Raw genomic sequence first — 14,206 nt, 5'->3', positions numbered from 1 at the left:
TGCCATGCAGCTGCCTCACCTGAGGGAGTGATTCTTGTTTGCATTTAAATGTTAGGCACCTAGTGAAGCCATCCTCCTAAAGCAAGTACCTAAATTACCTGGGTGCTCAGCAGGTGCCTTTGAAAATAAGCACCCAGGAGATCCTGTCTGCCTATCTTATATGCATGCACCAGGGCCAACACAATCTTCCTTGGGGCCTTCAAGGATTCCTGCCTCTGCTTTTATTATATAGGGAAAATGAGCAAACAAGGCAGGACTTGGCTCGCCTCACTGCAGCTGTCAAGGTTGGGCATCTGGTTTAGCAGTTGTGGTTTAACCTAGCAGGCAGCTAAACACCACAGAGACATTTGCTCATGCCTCCCCCTCCCCAGTGGGATGGGGGAGAGAATTGGGGGAGGGAAGTAGAATTCGTGGGTTGAGATAAAGACAGCTTAATAGGACCGACAAGGAAGGGAAATAATAATAACAACAACAACAACAAAACAAGTGATGCACAATGCAATTGCTCACCACCCACTGACTGATGCCCAGCCCAGCCCTGAGCAGCGATCGTTCCCTCCCGTCTAACAGTTTCTATACTGAGCATGACACCATACGGTGTGGAAGAGCCCTTTGGCCAGCCTGGGTCAGCCCCCCTGGCTGTGCCCCCTCCCAGCTTCTTGTGCACCGGGCAGAGCATGGGAAGCTGAAAAGTCCTTGGCTAGTGTCAAGGTGGGTGTCAAGGATTGCCCTCCAACAGCTGACTGTAGCGCTGCCATCCGCTGCGCAGAGAGGGGACCCAGGTGACCTATGTTAAACATCTAACTTGAGATAGTGAAAGCTGGTGGGAAAAAAGCTCACCACATTTATGAAGGAGTGCCTCCACAGGCATGGAGAGCTTGGGTGCTAGTTGGGCATCTCAGGCAATTCAACTGGGTCCTGCCCTGGGCGTATGAGGGACACAACTCAAAGGAGGCAGAGATGAATCTCCCTTTAGTCATCAGTTTGCTTAACTTTATCAAGACTGTGCTGCAGAAAGAAAGTGGGAGCTCTATGTCTGATGTCCTTCCCTCCAATTTCTTTCCATCTGACTTCCTCCTGGGTGCTAATTATTTTGCAATTGCAGTGAGTGGCTGTGCATATCAGTAACTCGATGTACCTTGTAAAATTCTGTTCCCTGCACATTACTCAGTTCTGAAAATTTGTGACCTTCTAGCCAGAGAGGAGGTTACAGATGAGGCTGCTGCAGCCTACAAAAGCCTGGTTTGAACATGGAAAAATGTCTGTTATTTCTACCAGGTTACACAAAAGATAAAAATGATTCACTGCAGGATAAAATTGTGCAGTGCCCGTAATTCAAAGTCTTTGCAATGAGAATTAGGATAGGATTATGTATTACTGATGTTTTCCTTTTCCTGTGCTCAATTTGTCATTGCCCATTTAAACTTCTTAATAAACATTTATACCAGAGCTGATCATAAAGTGCCAGTTAATTTTCACATATAAAAAAAAACCCCACTTTCATTGGTTTTAAGCTTCCAGTTAAATTTTCAGGTTTTTAATAAAAATCAAAACCAAAACTACAAATATTTTGTATTTCTTAAACACCTGTAAAATTCATTGGTTCTATTGTTGCACAAGGTTTCCTGTTAACTAAAATCTCACTTTTGTCCCCAAACAAGGCCATTAAAAATGCAGTGACTACGCAGTATTTAATTTTCTTCAATTCCAAAAGCTCTGGCAAACAAGGTAATTAAAACAAAAATAAAACCTAAATAACAAGGCAATTAACTCGTAGACGCCCTTCAAGAGATATGTATTACATCAAGGAAATGGCACACTTCTACTCAGGGGATGGGTTTTCTCATGCTCTGCTCTCCTAATCCAGGATCTGGCCTTTAAATCCCCTGAGCAAGGGGGTTTTGTGGCTAAAAGAAATTTTGTGCCAGGAGTCAGGGACTTTTTCTGTGTTCAGACAGAAAATCTTCGAAGTAATAAATTCCCATTTATCATCTTGGCTTTATGAAAGTCAAAGTTCTCCCTGCGGCACAATATTATCGAGCAGCTTGGATCTTTCTCGGTGATAACAGGGTGATAAACAGCTTATTTCCTGCATCTAAGATCACTGCAGTGTTAATGCTGTAAAGCACTGCATGGTACCTGGATGGGAGAATGTCCTGATCTAGCACAGCAAATCAACTGACACCGTGAAAATCCAGGTGCACGCACCGTGCTAATCTGCAGTTTGCCCTTTAAGAACCATAATTGATATAGATTAGTTATATTAACATTACTGTTTGCTTGTGATATTGTGTGCTAGTCTGTTAATATAGTACTTTATAACAAAGTCGTGCACCTGGGAGGCACTAACCCCATGCTACAGTGTAGGCTGAGTTCCAGCTGGCGAGAAAGGAGCTGTGGAGAAAAGTCTGGAGAAAAGGACGTGGCAGTCCTGGTGGACACCAAGTTGATCATGAGCCAGCAATGTGCCCTGGCAGCAAAGAAAGCCTCCTGAGCTGAATGAGCAAAAGTGTAGCCAGCAGGTTGACAGAGGGGATTATTTCCCTCTATTCAGGGCTTGTGGGACTACATCTAAAGGTCTGTGCCCAATTTTGGCTCCCCAATGCAAGAAAACATGGTGATAGAGGCAACAGGCACAAGCTGGAGCATGGGTGCTGTGCCCTTGATCTCAGCACCTGCCCAGCCATCCCCAGGGCTATCTATCTAACCTGCTCTTTGGGAGCTCCAAGGAGATTTTACAACGCTGTTGGCTACCAACATTCCTCCGCTCTAGTATCATTATCATTAGAAAGTTTCACCTCTGCTTTAGATCTGCCCTGGCCTGGCTACTCTATGAAACAGAACATTTTATCGGTTTGATACAATTCGTTCTTGAAAAATGTCTGTTCATCGTTGCTTATCTCTTTATTGTCTTCAAGGTGCTAAAAGTTATATAAACTGTTGAAGTCATCTCAGATTCCCTTGGTTCTCCTTTCTCTTTCAGTTAAAAATAAAGTAAATCCTTCTCACTCAGCAAGACTCCAATGTCCTGTCCTTCTCCAGGTCTCTGTAGACAGTCAGAGGTTGCTTCTCTGACTCCTTAAGTAGTCCAGGACGAATTTCATTCGTCCAACCTGGGGGCCTTTTCCTGCAGTGTATAAGCAAAATTCTATAAGCAAAAACTTTATATATACATTTTGTGTTTATTGTTAGGATGCACAGGATAGAGAAAGAAGAGGTTAAATAACATTCAGACAATCTAGATATACGACTAGTCTGTACGCTAAGTGTTGGTGTTTCAGCAATGAAGAAATATACTTTTGCAGGTAGTAAAACAATGTCAGGCCAAATGTTGCCTGAAACTACTTGTACATACGAAAAGAAAGGAGAGAAAAAATAAACATACAGAAAAAATGAGGGTTAAACCAAATAAAACCAGCATGACTTGCATTACAAAGTGAAGGAGCACAGAGGCAAGCGCAGTAGCACTTCTGTGCTACTCCCATGACTTCTTCAGTAGGGAGGTTTCCTTGCATCCAGATTCATGGACTTGCAAGCAACTTTTCAGCACTGGAGGAAGGCTAAAGCATAGTCAGAAGTGAGCCAGGGAGCCACTAAGATGAAAAAAAATACAAAAAATATTGGATACAAGAATGCAGCAGCTGCAGAGCAGAAAAGATGATGTGGAGCAGTTTATATGCAACTAGGTACAAGTCAGACGGGAGTGTTTTCTGTTATCAGCATCTAAACAAACCAGTTTTAGCCAGTTCAGACATTGATTCAGCAACGCCCTAAAACATGGGTTAAAATCCATTTCTTTTCTCTATCAGTTTGTTCTCAAGGGGTATTTTCATGGCTCACTGGAGATATTACTACATCCATTTCTCTTGCAGCAGCAGCCATCTGAGGTGACTTACCTCTTCATGCATTTGGAACTACATTTATAGTAACAATGCTGTAGCTCAACACTGCCCATGGTTCAAGCATATTTATTCTGCCTCACTCTAAAATAACTTCTCTCCCTCCAGATGGAGATGAGGGAACTTGAAAACTCCAAAAGGCACCGGGGCTGGGGAAGAACTGGGGCTATGGACTGCACGTATTGTGTTGCCACCACAAAGCGTACTTACAGTGCTGTTGGGGGAAGCCTCGTAGTAGAGATTATTTTCAAAGCTTTTGCTTTGCTGTTGCTCCTCCAGCCTGATTTATGCTGTAAAACTGTGATCTGACTATGCCAAGGGGAGATCTAGTAGGTTTCCTTGGAAAATTGCAGAGCAGACTCACAGTGTCTGTCTTCACTGGTAGTTGCCAAGTTTCCACTCATCTTTCCCCTCTTCTCCTTACTGTTCCTTTTCTATCTGTTCCTCAGTCAGGCTACACATTAGCACCTTTGTCACGGGGCAAAGGACACACCAGCAATGCACAGCAGAAGTGTCAGGGTGCTGGAAAGGGGAGTAGAACCTCCCCATTAGCACCCATGGCCCCTTAGATCAGCCTAGCTCACTTGACTGAGCTGATCTAGGAGGCCGCTGTCAGCTCAGCAAACAAACACAGGAGTTGCCTTATCACACCGGGTCAGAATTTACACTGCTCTGTCATGACCCAAAGTAGATAGATGTTGGAAATTCATCTTCTCTTCCTGAAGCCCTCTAACCTTTTCAAACGTCCCTTTAGTGGCACCTGCCATTGCACGCCAAGGATAGGAGTCAAATCACTGGACTTTAAACGTCTGCAAAGTTGACACCTGCATCTGGGAGACTCCTGTGGAGTGCCTCTGCGGTCAGTGGGAGTGACAGATACTCACATGGCACAGTTCAGATGACCTCCTGTAGACAGCCACCATGGGAAGATGGGCTAATCACACCCTGGAAATGCCCATCTTTTCCTGAAGACAGATGAGTGTGACAAGCTCAGCTATGGGCATCCACATCAGCCTTCTTCCATGAGCCACCCAACCCATCTCCAGTGCAGAATTCTTTTGATCTGTAAGAGGCAAGGGTGCTGTGGGACACAGCCATGAGATCCTGCAGTTAATGTCCATATCCAATATATATGCATATAAGCAACCTGAATTCTGTCACATCCTAATTTGGGATGCTTTACTTTGTAATGTTAATAGTTTTCTTTAACTAGTGTTTGTTTCTGAGCTCTTTTAAAAAGTGATAACAAGAAATCAGGAGACCCAATACATGGCTTTGTTTTGGTCCCCTCTCAGCAGGTCTTCAGCCTTCAGGCCCACTGCATGGGGCAAGAGGGGTAAATTGGAGTTACAGTGAGCAGAGGTGGACATTTCACAGACAAAAGCCAGCAGAAAAGGAATGCACTCTTCGTAAGTCATATTCTTAGAAATGCCTGAACCATTTGTACTGAAACCATCCCAGAATTCATCCTGAAGCAGATTCCATGCACAGGAGCTTATTGCAAAGACCTGCAGCTCATTATGGAGCACTGCAGCTGCAAGGTGGGGCAGTCAATATTCACTTGCTAAATTCCTGTTGGACTAACTGGCCTCAACGACACTGTATGGCAGGAATTTCACCTTGAGTTGGGCACTTAGAGAAAAAGGATTTCCTTTATGGGTTTTGAAATTGGTTCTCTCTAGTTACATTTACACTTTTTTGTTTTTAATATTGAGAGCTAGAGAGATCAGGAACTCCCACTCAGAGCGTCCTTTGCACAGAGGTACATGTGTATAGCTGCATTCTTAACATATTTGCGGAGTACAGTCATATTAATGTCTAACAGACTAATATCAAATACCCGCAATGCCCCTCACAGACCTCCCAAACAATCTCAACCACAGTTATTGCAATTCTGGAATTCTTGCTGGTGGCCTAATCGATAACTATAATGGATTAGAGGGACATTGTTGGGAAACAATTAAGGCAGACATCTGACAAGACATCCTTGTGGATGGCAGCACACGAACAATAGGACCTGAACATCCAGGTCACATAACTGAGGCACAACAACCCACGCAAGGACATGGCTGCCTGCCCTGTACAAGCTAGTCGGTCATGGAGCAAATCAGTGCAGACTCCTGAGGGACACGGTGGTGATTTTGAGCTGGTTGGTAGCGAAAGAGATGGAAAACTGTGTCAGTAATCCGGCCCCACTCTGATCGCAACACAAGAGCAATAGCTCTGCCAGCACAATCCCCATTCTGCTTTTCACAGCCTGCTTCCCTGCCTGAAGGAGGGAGCAGATTTCTAGGGCAGGGTTTTTCAATCCAGGGATCTTAAGACCTAGACTAGTCTCAAGGACCTGTCACTGACTTGAAGCACAAGTAAGAGAGAATGTAAGGATGTTATTTTTCCACTTGAAATAATTCAAAGTTTGGTCAGGCCCTCAGAAGGCTTCTCCCAGTCAAGGTTAATTCCAGAACAATGAGGAATATTGATTGCTATGAGCTAACATCTGCCTCTAACAAGAGCTGCACTGGGCTGGCTGGGCCATCACAGGAAAAGATGTTCTTGCAAAGGAAGTTTCCAAAATATCTATCAATAAAACATCCTCTGATATGGCACTGAGTAATTTTTACATGCCTCAGTTTCTTTTAAGTAAAGCAAATATAATATGTTTATCTACTATGGAAGGCTGTTATAAAGTCACACTAACAGTCATAAAGCAATTCAAGAATCTTAAGTGGAAGGTCCTAAAAATGAAAAGTGCTATTATATCATTAATATGTTAATAGTGAGATACCTCAGGTAATATTTAACTGTAGAATGAGACAGTAATAATAAAAATGACACTTAAACAGTGATTAATTGTTCTTCTAATCAAGGTACTATTCCTCTAATTGAATTATTATCATCCAAAAAATTGGAGAGATTAAATAAGAGGCATATTTACAAGCACTTTATCTTCAGACAGGATGTAAAGGTTATCAACATAGATTTATGTTAATAAATCATGCTTGAGTAAGAATTATATTTTGAATCAGTTTTCAAATGCTAACCAGGAATACAAGAGTTCAATGGCATTTCATATGCTGTATTTTTAGACTGTCAAGGCAAAATATTGTATATATATATATATATATATATAAATATCAATATATATAAAAAGAACGGTTTATAGTGGTCGTGAGATCCCCAACTCATTTTTGTGTATGATCAGGACAGTCTAATGGTTGTGTTTGCATTGTCGTTAATATTGATTAATGGTTGTGTTGGAATTGTTATTAGTATTCATTTGTATTTTTATAAATGTACATAAGGAATCTGGCACAGGCAGACATAGATAGGTAGATGTCTAGGAAGTGAGGAGAGAGCTTTAAATATTGATTCTTAAGAAAAACAGATTTTCACAGCTGCATCAATCAGGAGCAGGGTGCCTGGCATATTCATCCTCAGTCTTTTCTGCTGAAGATTTAGACAGTAATTTGTCAGTGCCTTAAGGAGACGCCCGCTACTCTGCACATGTCATTTATTCTTTCTACACATTTTGCTGGCACCTCATTCCTCTGCCACAGACATGATACTCTTTCATCCTCTCCATCCTGCCTTCACAATACTAAAACTATCCAAGTTTTTCTTGCCTTCTGTGAGCACAAGGCATGTGAGGTCGGAGGATGACATGGATGGTCTTCCACAACCATTTATAATCTTAGCACTCTATCAAAGTTGTTCTCCTCTGCCCCCCCATGCTACTCCCACTGCTCCCTAATCACGGGGACAAAGGCAACTAGGTTACAGCCATGGTATGGCGTGTGCTGGGTTCCTGTTCGCACACCAGGACTCCGTCCTGGCATAACTCTCTTCACTCTCCCGGGATGCTGTGTGGGTCAGCTCTCACGTGTGATAGCTTCACCAGAAGTACTGCTTGCAGCTCCCTGGGACAAGCCCGGTTCATCTGCTGTGACTTCCAGCCCATGCACCTTACAATCTCCGGGTCTGCAGGAGCACATGTGAGCTCTGCTATTCAGTAGGTCAGACCCACCAGGGCTGTCCTGCTTGTATGACCCTGCTTAAATCACAAACCCTTGCCATGGCTTCTGGGATAAGAATCAAAAGACTGAGTTTAAATATTAACAAAATGCTCTGCAGTGCACAAGGCAGTCAAGGCTGAGCATCATGTTCTGCAATTGGGTTGCACCAGGTTGGAAAAATCTTAGATTTCAATGGCCTCGTGTATACACAACAAAGTTTCATTTTCTGACATGTAGGCAGCTGGAAAGAGAAGACATGATATGTTGTCCTTAAGAAATTATTTTTTTACCTCATGTGGCTAAATCAAGCCCAAAATTGTCTCTTTTCAGCCCATAATGGTGCTCAGCTGTTTCTGCTCCCCTGTGGGTTGACAGGAGGAGGGGAAGGGCTGGGAGCAGGGTGGTGGGGACATGTCCCTGCTCCTCCTCCTCAGTGGGGCTGATTTCTGAGCCCTCGGAAGGAGACTCGCAGGAGGGTCACCCTTCCACAGGAGCATGCCAGCAGCCCTCTGTGCAAGGGTAAGACCTCAGCAGGGGGTGCAAGGAAAGCGGTCAGACCACCCTCCCTGCCCCTGGCCCCCCATGCCCTTCTTGCACACGAAGGTGTCACAGGACCCCACAGGGGCTCATGCCATACTGGGGCTCTGTACCCACCTTCCACACGTGTGCTGGGCTGCAGGCACAGAAAACCCGTCAGGAGGACATGGCCCAAGTCCCTTCATAGGCTAATTTGTCTTTCCTTCCCTTTTATCAGCCTCCCCAGCAAGCTGGCTTTCCCGGTTACTTCTGCTATCTCACCCATCTGCAGCTCAGCATTTCCACTTGCGCTCTCCTAAAAGTGCCCTGACTTTCTCCTTTGCTTCACCCTGATAATTTCCATCCATTTTTGGTATGTCTCACTATAGAGAGCTGTGGTTTAATCAGTCATTGAAACAAAAACCAGTTGCTTAAAAGTAACTAAGACTTAGCTTCAGGTGGAAGAAAGTTGTCCTAGAAACTTTAGGAACATCTTAAAGTGCATGAGAAAGGCAGAAGGGTTCTTGTGGACGTGGGTATCCTTTTGGCAAAGCCTCACTTTAGACCCACGAGATGAGGCAGAAAGCATTTCAGACTTGCCACCACTGACAGCAGGAGGACTCTCTTCCCACAGCGGGCTGGCCCGGAGCCCGTCAGGACCCAGGCTACTCTGGGCGATGCAGCAACTCAACACTCTTTAGAATATCACGAGTCTCGGCAAAATTTTGTGTATATCATTTATTTATTGTGATCGCTATTTATTTATTGTGATCGCTAATTAGCACCAACGGGAACAACAGCACTGCACCTTGTATCCCATAGCTCAGGCGTCAGTCCCTGCTCACCTTGTCCTGACGGTGAATCCTGCCGATGCAAAACAAGGTGCAATCTGACTCCTCAGTGCTGTTTAAATCAGGCTCTGAATACATAGTTCAGTAAATAAAGGGCTGGATTGGCTAGAAAAACAGAATGACTTAACAAAATGAAGGAATACACACGTTTGTGTCGTCGTTTTTCCGCGGGCACATCACAGGACAGAGGATATTTAATCAGGGCTTGTACTGATAGTGACGTTAGACTGCAACCAACTCACATTTATCAGATGTACTTAGATACATGGTTTTTATTTTAGGCCCAGCCTGAGTCATAAATAAAAAAGTCTTTCCAGCACACCTTGGAAAATATTACATCATGGAAGTGCAGCCAGTAGGTAACTTTTTGATCATAAAGGCAGCTAATAAAAAGAATACAAATATTTGAATGCATTTTTCATGAAAGCCACTATCATATGAAAAGCTACTACTATATTTATAATGATGAATCTTACAAAGTTAGTTATAATTAATGCCTTTGTAAGGGATATGACACGAGTGAGGAATTTCCTCAAACTCTGTGGCACTTTGTAATATTGTTTCAGGATTGAGTTTTAAGCTCTGGAAATGCAAGGGTTTATGACGTTACAAAGAGCAAGCATTCAATGTCAATTGACAACCAGACTGGATCACGCAACCATACTCACTCCAAGCACATTGTTTGACCCTTTTTTTCATGCAAATGGGAAATGAGACAAGGAAGACATTTTTGAGATATGAAGGAGAGTCTGATATAGACTAATTACTTTTCTAACCTTTCTTTGGAAGATCACCTTCCCAGACCTCCAGCTCCAGCAGACTCCATTTTACCCAGCCTGGACAACCACCCAGTTGTGCTTGTGGAGGCCCCATCCCGAGGAGCGTTTGCCTCCTCACCCTTCAGGCGAGAGCCTTGCTGGAAATCGTGCTCTTATTTTATCCTAGAATCCTAGAATCTTAGAATCGTTTAGGTTGCAAAAGACCTTTAAGATCATCAAGTCTAACCATCCTCCTTCTGTTTGCTCTAAATTACCTTCTTCATAGACTTTGATAACTGGGTGGTAAATATCGGCAGCTCCCCTTTCCCTTGCCATTCACCAGTCCCCCAAATGCTTGTTCTCAAGGGACTTGTGTCCAGGATTATGGTTGGTTTTCCCAGTCCCAATGCTGCCGTTCAGGCTGATCAATTTCTTACTGCCTTATTTTTAGGTGGTTTTGCATGAAGCTCAGCATGGGGGAGATTCCCTTTTTAGTTTCACCCAAAGGACTTCTTCGTTTCACTCCTGCAGCCCAGCACTCCAAGCCCCATCAGTGACTCAGTAGGAATGATACCAGTTGTTGAGAAAGAAACTCATTTCCTGGAGCAACTATCTTTTCCAAGATGGCCTTTATCCTAAACTGATTAGATGCAATATTTTTAGCTTGTTTGATCTGGCACGACTACAACCTGAAGCAGTCTGTCAAGGAGCGAAGGGGAGCACCAGCTCCGGCAGCAGGTGCTGTGGCCAGGGTCTATTCCCCAGAAGCTGCTGCAAAAGAAGGTGCCACCACTCCCAGACTAGAGGGTTTTCCCATTGCTGTTACTGCCCGCTGGTTGCAAAATGGCTTGCACATGTGACTTTGGGATTTGTGGCTTTGCATATTTTTATCCCAGCTGGAGGAAGTACGGCTCTTTTTATCAATAATGTTGCAGATAGGAACTGCCATAGTGGCCACTATGGGATCAAAATCAAACCATGGTCCTGATTACAGCCCTGGGTGGCCAAGCTTTCCTTCAGGTTTGGCATAGGGAGCAAATAAGCCTCTTTTTTTTAACTGAAAAAAACAGCTAAAAAAAAAGAAAAAGGCTCAAACCATAGGCTGTACGCAAGTCATGGCTAAGCCACGTGAACTACGAGGCTTCCTGTTGTACAAGCAGAGGCCAAAGTATCAGCTACAAGCATTGTGCGGGGGAAGAAAAAACTAAGAGTCAGGGCTCGACTGACTGAGATGCTATGGATGAGCTGGGACGTCCGGGACTGTGCGCACAGAAATGCAGACATTGCTACCTGCTCTTTGTTTCACCAAGTGATAAATGAAAATTCATTCAAATGCTCCATTTGTGGTTGGGGTTTTTTTGCTGGATCTCTCAGCCGCCATTCTTATAAACCTCCTCAAATAAGCAGTGCTACTGCTGGGATTATCTCATAGTCTTGAATCACCACTTTCCTACTTCTGCCTTCTCCCAAGCAGACAGGATGCCAGGTCAGGCCACTTGCTGGTCTACATAAAGTTATTTTATCATTTCCCTGTGTTGGTCTGCAAACAAGCAGATAGGAAGGATATTCAGGGGTGTGAATGCAACGGAGGGTACAGTGGGGCTTTTTAACAGCATGAGAAAGATCTCATTTGTAGATTGAGAATGAGAGGGATGAACAAAATGATGTTTGATTTCTGCTTACAACTAACTCAACTCAGCTCTTGAATTTTACCTTTAATTTCCCCTACTCATATTTATGATAAGAGTTATTTTAAAATATATTTAATATTTTATTTAATATTTAAGATATTTTAATATTTTTAAAAGTACATGGTCTCTGTATGATACAGAGAAGCAAAGTTTTAAAAAGTGAAAGTTTGGTAGCACTAATCTAAAAAATTAATCTAAACTACTGATTTTCAGCATGTGGTTTTTGACCCTACTGCTTTACTTCTAAGGATGCCTGTCACGCAAGTAAGAAAAGCAGGCTTTTCTGTGCTAGATGGCAATGTATATTTGGGAGACTTGTATGGGAATGTTTATGAGCCTACAAATGGAAAAAGTTAAGTATGTTAAAAGTAAATTGAAAAATAAAAAAAAATAAAAGCTTTTCAGTGACAATTCATTGCAATACAGAAACTGGGAGTTTCTCTCTCAACAATTACCAAAATATTCAAGAAAGCGAGGCTTCTTAAATAATCTGAAACTACCCTGACATAAGATTAAAAGACAAAAGACTCCATGTCCCATGACTACCCGCTCTGTGCAATTCCAGGGGAAGAGCAGGCTGGTAATAAAGGTGAGTTCAGGTTAAAATTTCCAAATCCAGACGTGATTTCAAATGGTTATAAAGAGCAGAGCTGTACGCACCTGAACAGCTCTGGAGCAAACACTTGGCGATGGTGTGGGGGAGTGTAGACCCCAGACCTGTCGAGCCCGTGGAGCCTGCAGCTAGGTGAACCCCTCTGCTAGATGAACGCAGCAATGTTGCTCCATGAGCAAAGCCCCAGATTGTTTCATTTTGCACATTCTTGCAAAACAAGCTGAAGCTGATAGGAGCCCAAGAACTGATAAGAGATGTGATGAAATATTGGGAAATACATTTTTCCATGTAACTGTTACCTGGGGGAAACATCCGGCATAATTCACACAGTTTAAGGAATGGCACAGTCTAAAGTATCTGGAGATAATGGAGTATTTTATTGCACTGCTATCTGCAAAGGTACACCACACAGGGAGACCTAGAGCACAAACATAAATGATTGCAAGGAGCTGGCTCTGACTTAGTGTTTGAATATATTCAAATGTGCCACCAGCTACATAGAAATATCTGCTGCATATTTATTCATTTAGGTTATTTTTAACAGTACCCTTAAGGGTGTTTCAAAATGGATAAGCAACTGAAAGTGTGCTCAGCTGGACTTTAAAAACGAAATTGGGAACTGTGGCCAAGGCTTGCCTGAGAAATACAATGCTGGCACCCATTCAGAGAAGCAGCTTGTTGTATTCTGCCAGGCAGCATTTTGGCCATTTATAATTACTATTTGGTTTTGGTTTTACTTTCATGCCAGTTTGACTTTGCTCTCCTTTAACAGAAAGGTGTTTGGTCTTAGTAACTGAAATTCAGGTGACAGCTATTGTGGTCTTCAAGGATCATTATCCTGACTGACCCCTGGGGAGACAGAAACCAGACTGAAGTCATGGCCTGGCAATGGAGTCATGGACAAATGGTCCAGCAGTGCTGCAGGGTGGGGAAATGGGCCTTCCCTGGCCCAGCAGTGCTGGACACAGACACTAGTGTCAGGCCCCATCCAACACATGCAACAACTCCTGGGCTGCAGTTGACCAAGTCCAGCCAAGAGAGGAATAAACTCTTCCTCCTTCTGCCATCTGCTCCTGCTTGCCAGGAGGGAAAGACCTCTAAGGAAACCCGGTGGGGACACCACAGATGTCCTTGGGGCAAGCACCACGTTTCCATGGTATTCACACAACGGACCTGTACAATCTCAGCAGGAAAGGGCTGTGGCATAAAGCCACAGGTATCCAGCACCATGGCTTCCTAGAGACGGGGTGTACATAGAGGAGGCATATACTTAGCTGCTGTATGCACGTTGGAGGTGGACAGGACCCCCTGCAATGCCCCTCCCTTAGCCTGGGGGAATACAGGATGTTTTATACTCTGACGTGGCTGAAAACCCTTTGCAAATGAGTGTCCCACAAGCATCTCTTGGAGCAGGTGTCCCTGGAGCCAGAGGGAAGGAGCTCAGGGCGGAGAGGCAAGGCTGAGCCTCCGCTCCAGCACAGCCCAAACAAGGCTATCTATGCCTCTGCTTTATTTTCAGATATCTGAACACTCGTTGCTCTCTGTGTTAAACATAACACCATGCGCACATAGTAGTATCTGCACCAAAGTACAGAGCACGTCAGGCTGTGACGCTGCAGGTTCACTGACTCACCCACCGCCGGCAGGAGAAGCTCCGCAGGGCTCTGTGACTCTGCATTCTCCCATCGCTGTGATTTCCAGCCTAGTCGAGTCTCAAATAATGTGTTCCTATATTCAGCCACAGTGTATGTAAAAATACAGTTAAATGTTGAATCAACAAGTCTAATCTAGTTGGTTGCTTCTGATGTGAGAGATCTCTTAAGAAATTAATTTGTTTTATGAAATCAAGAGACAAAACAGCTTCA

The sequence above is a fragment of the Nipponia nippon genome, unplaced genomic scaffold, assembly GCF_047370975.1.
Source record: "Nipponia nippon isolate SJK-2023a ecotype South Korea unplaced genomic scaffold, ASM4737097v1 scaffold_3, whole genome shotgun sequence".
Lineage (NCBI taxonomy): Eukaryota > Metazoa > Chordata > Aves > Pelecaniformes > Threskiornithidae > Nipponia > Nipponia nippon.
This window is presented reverse-complemented; position numbering follows the sequence as displayed.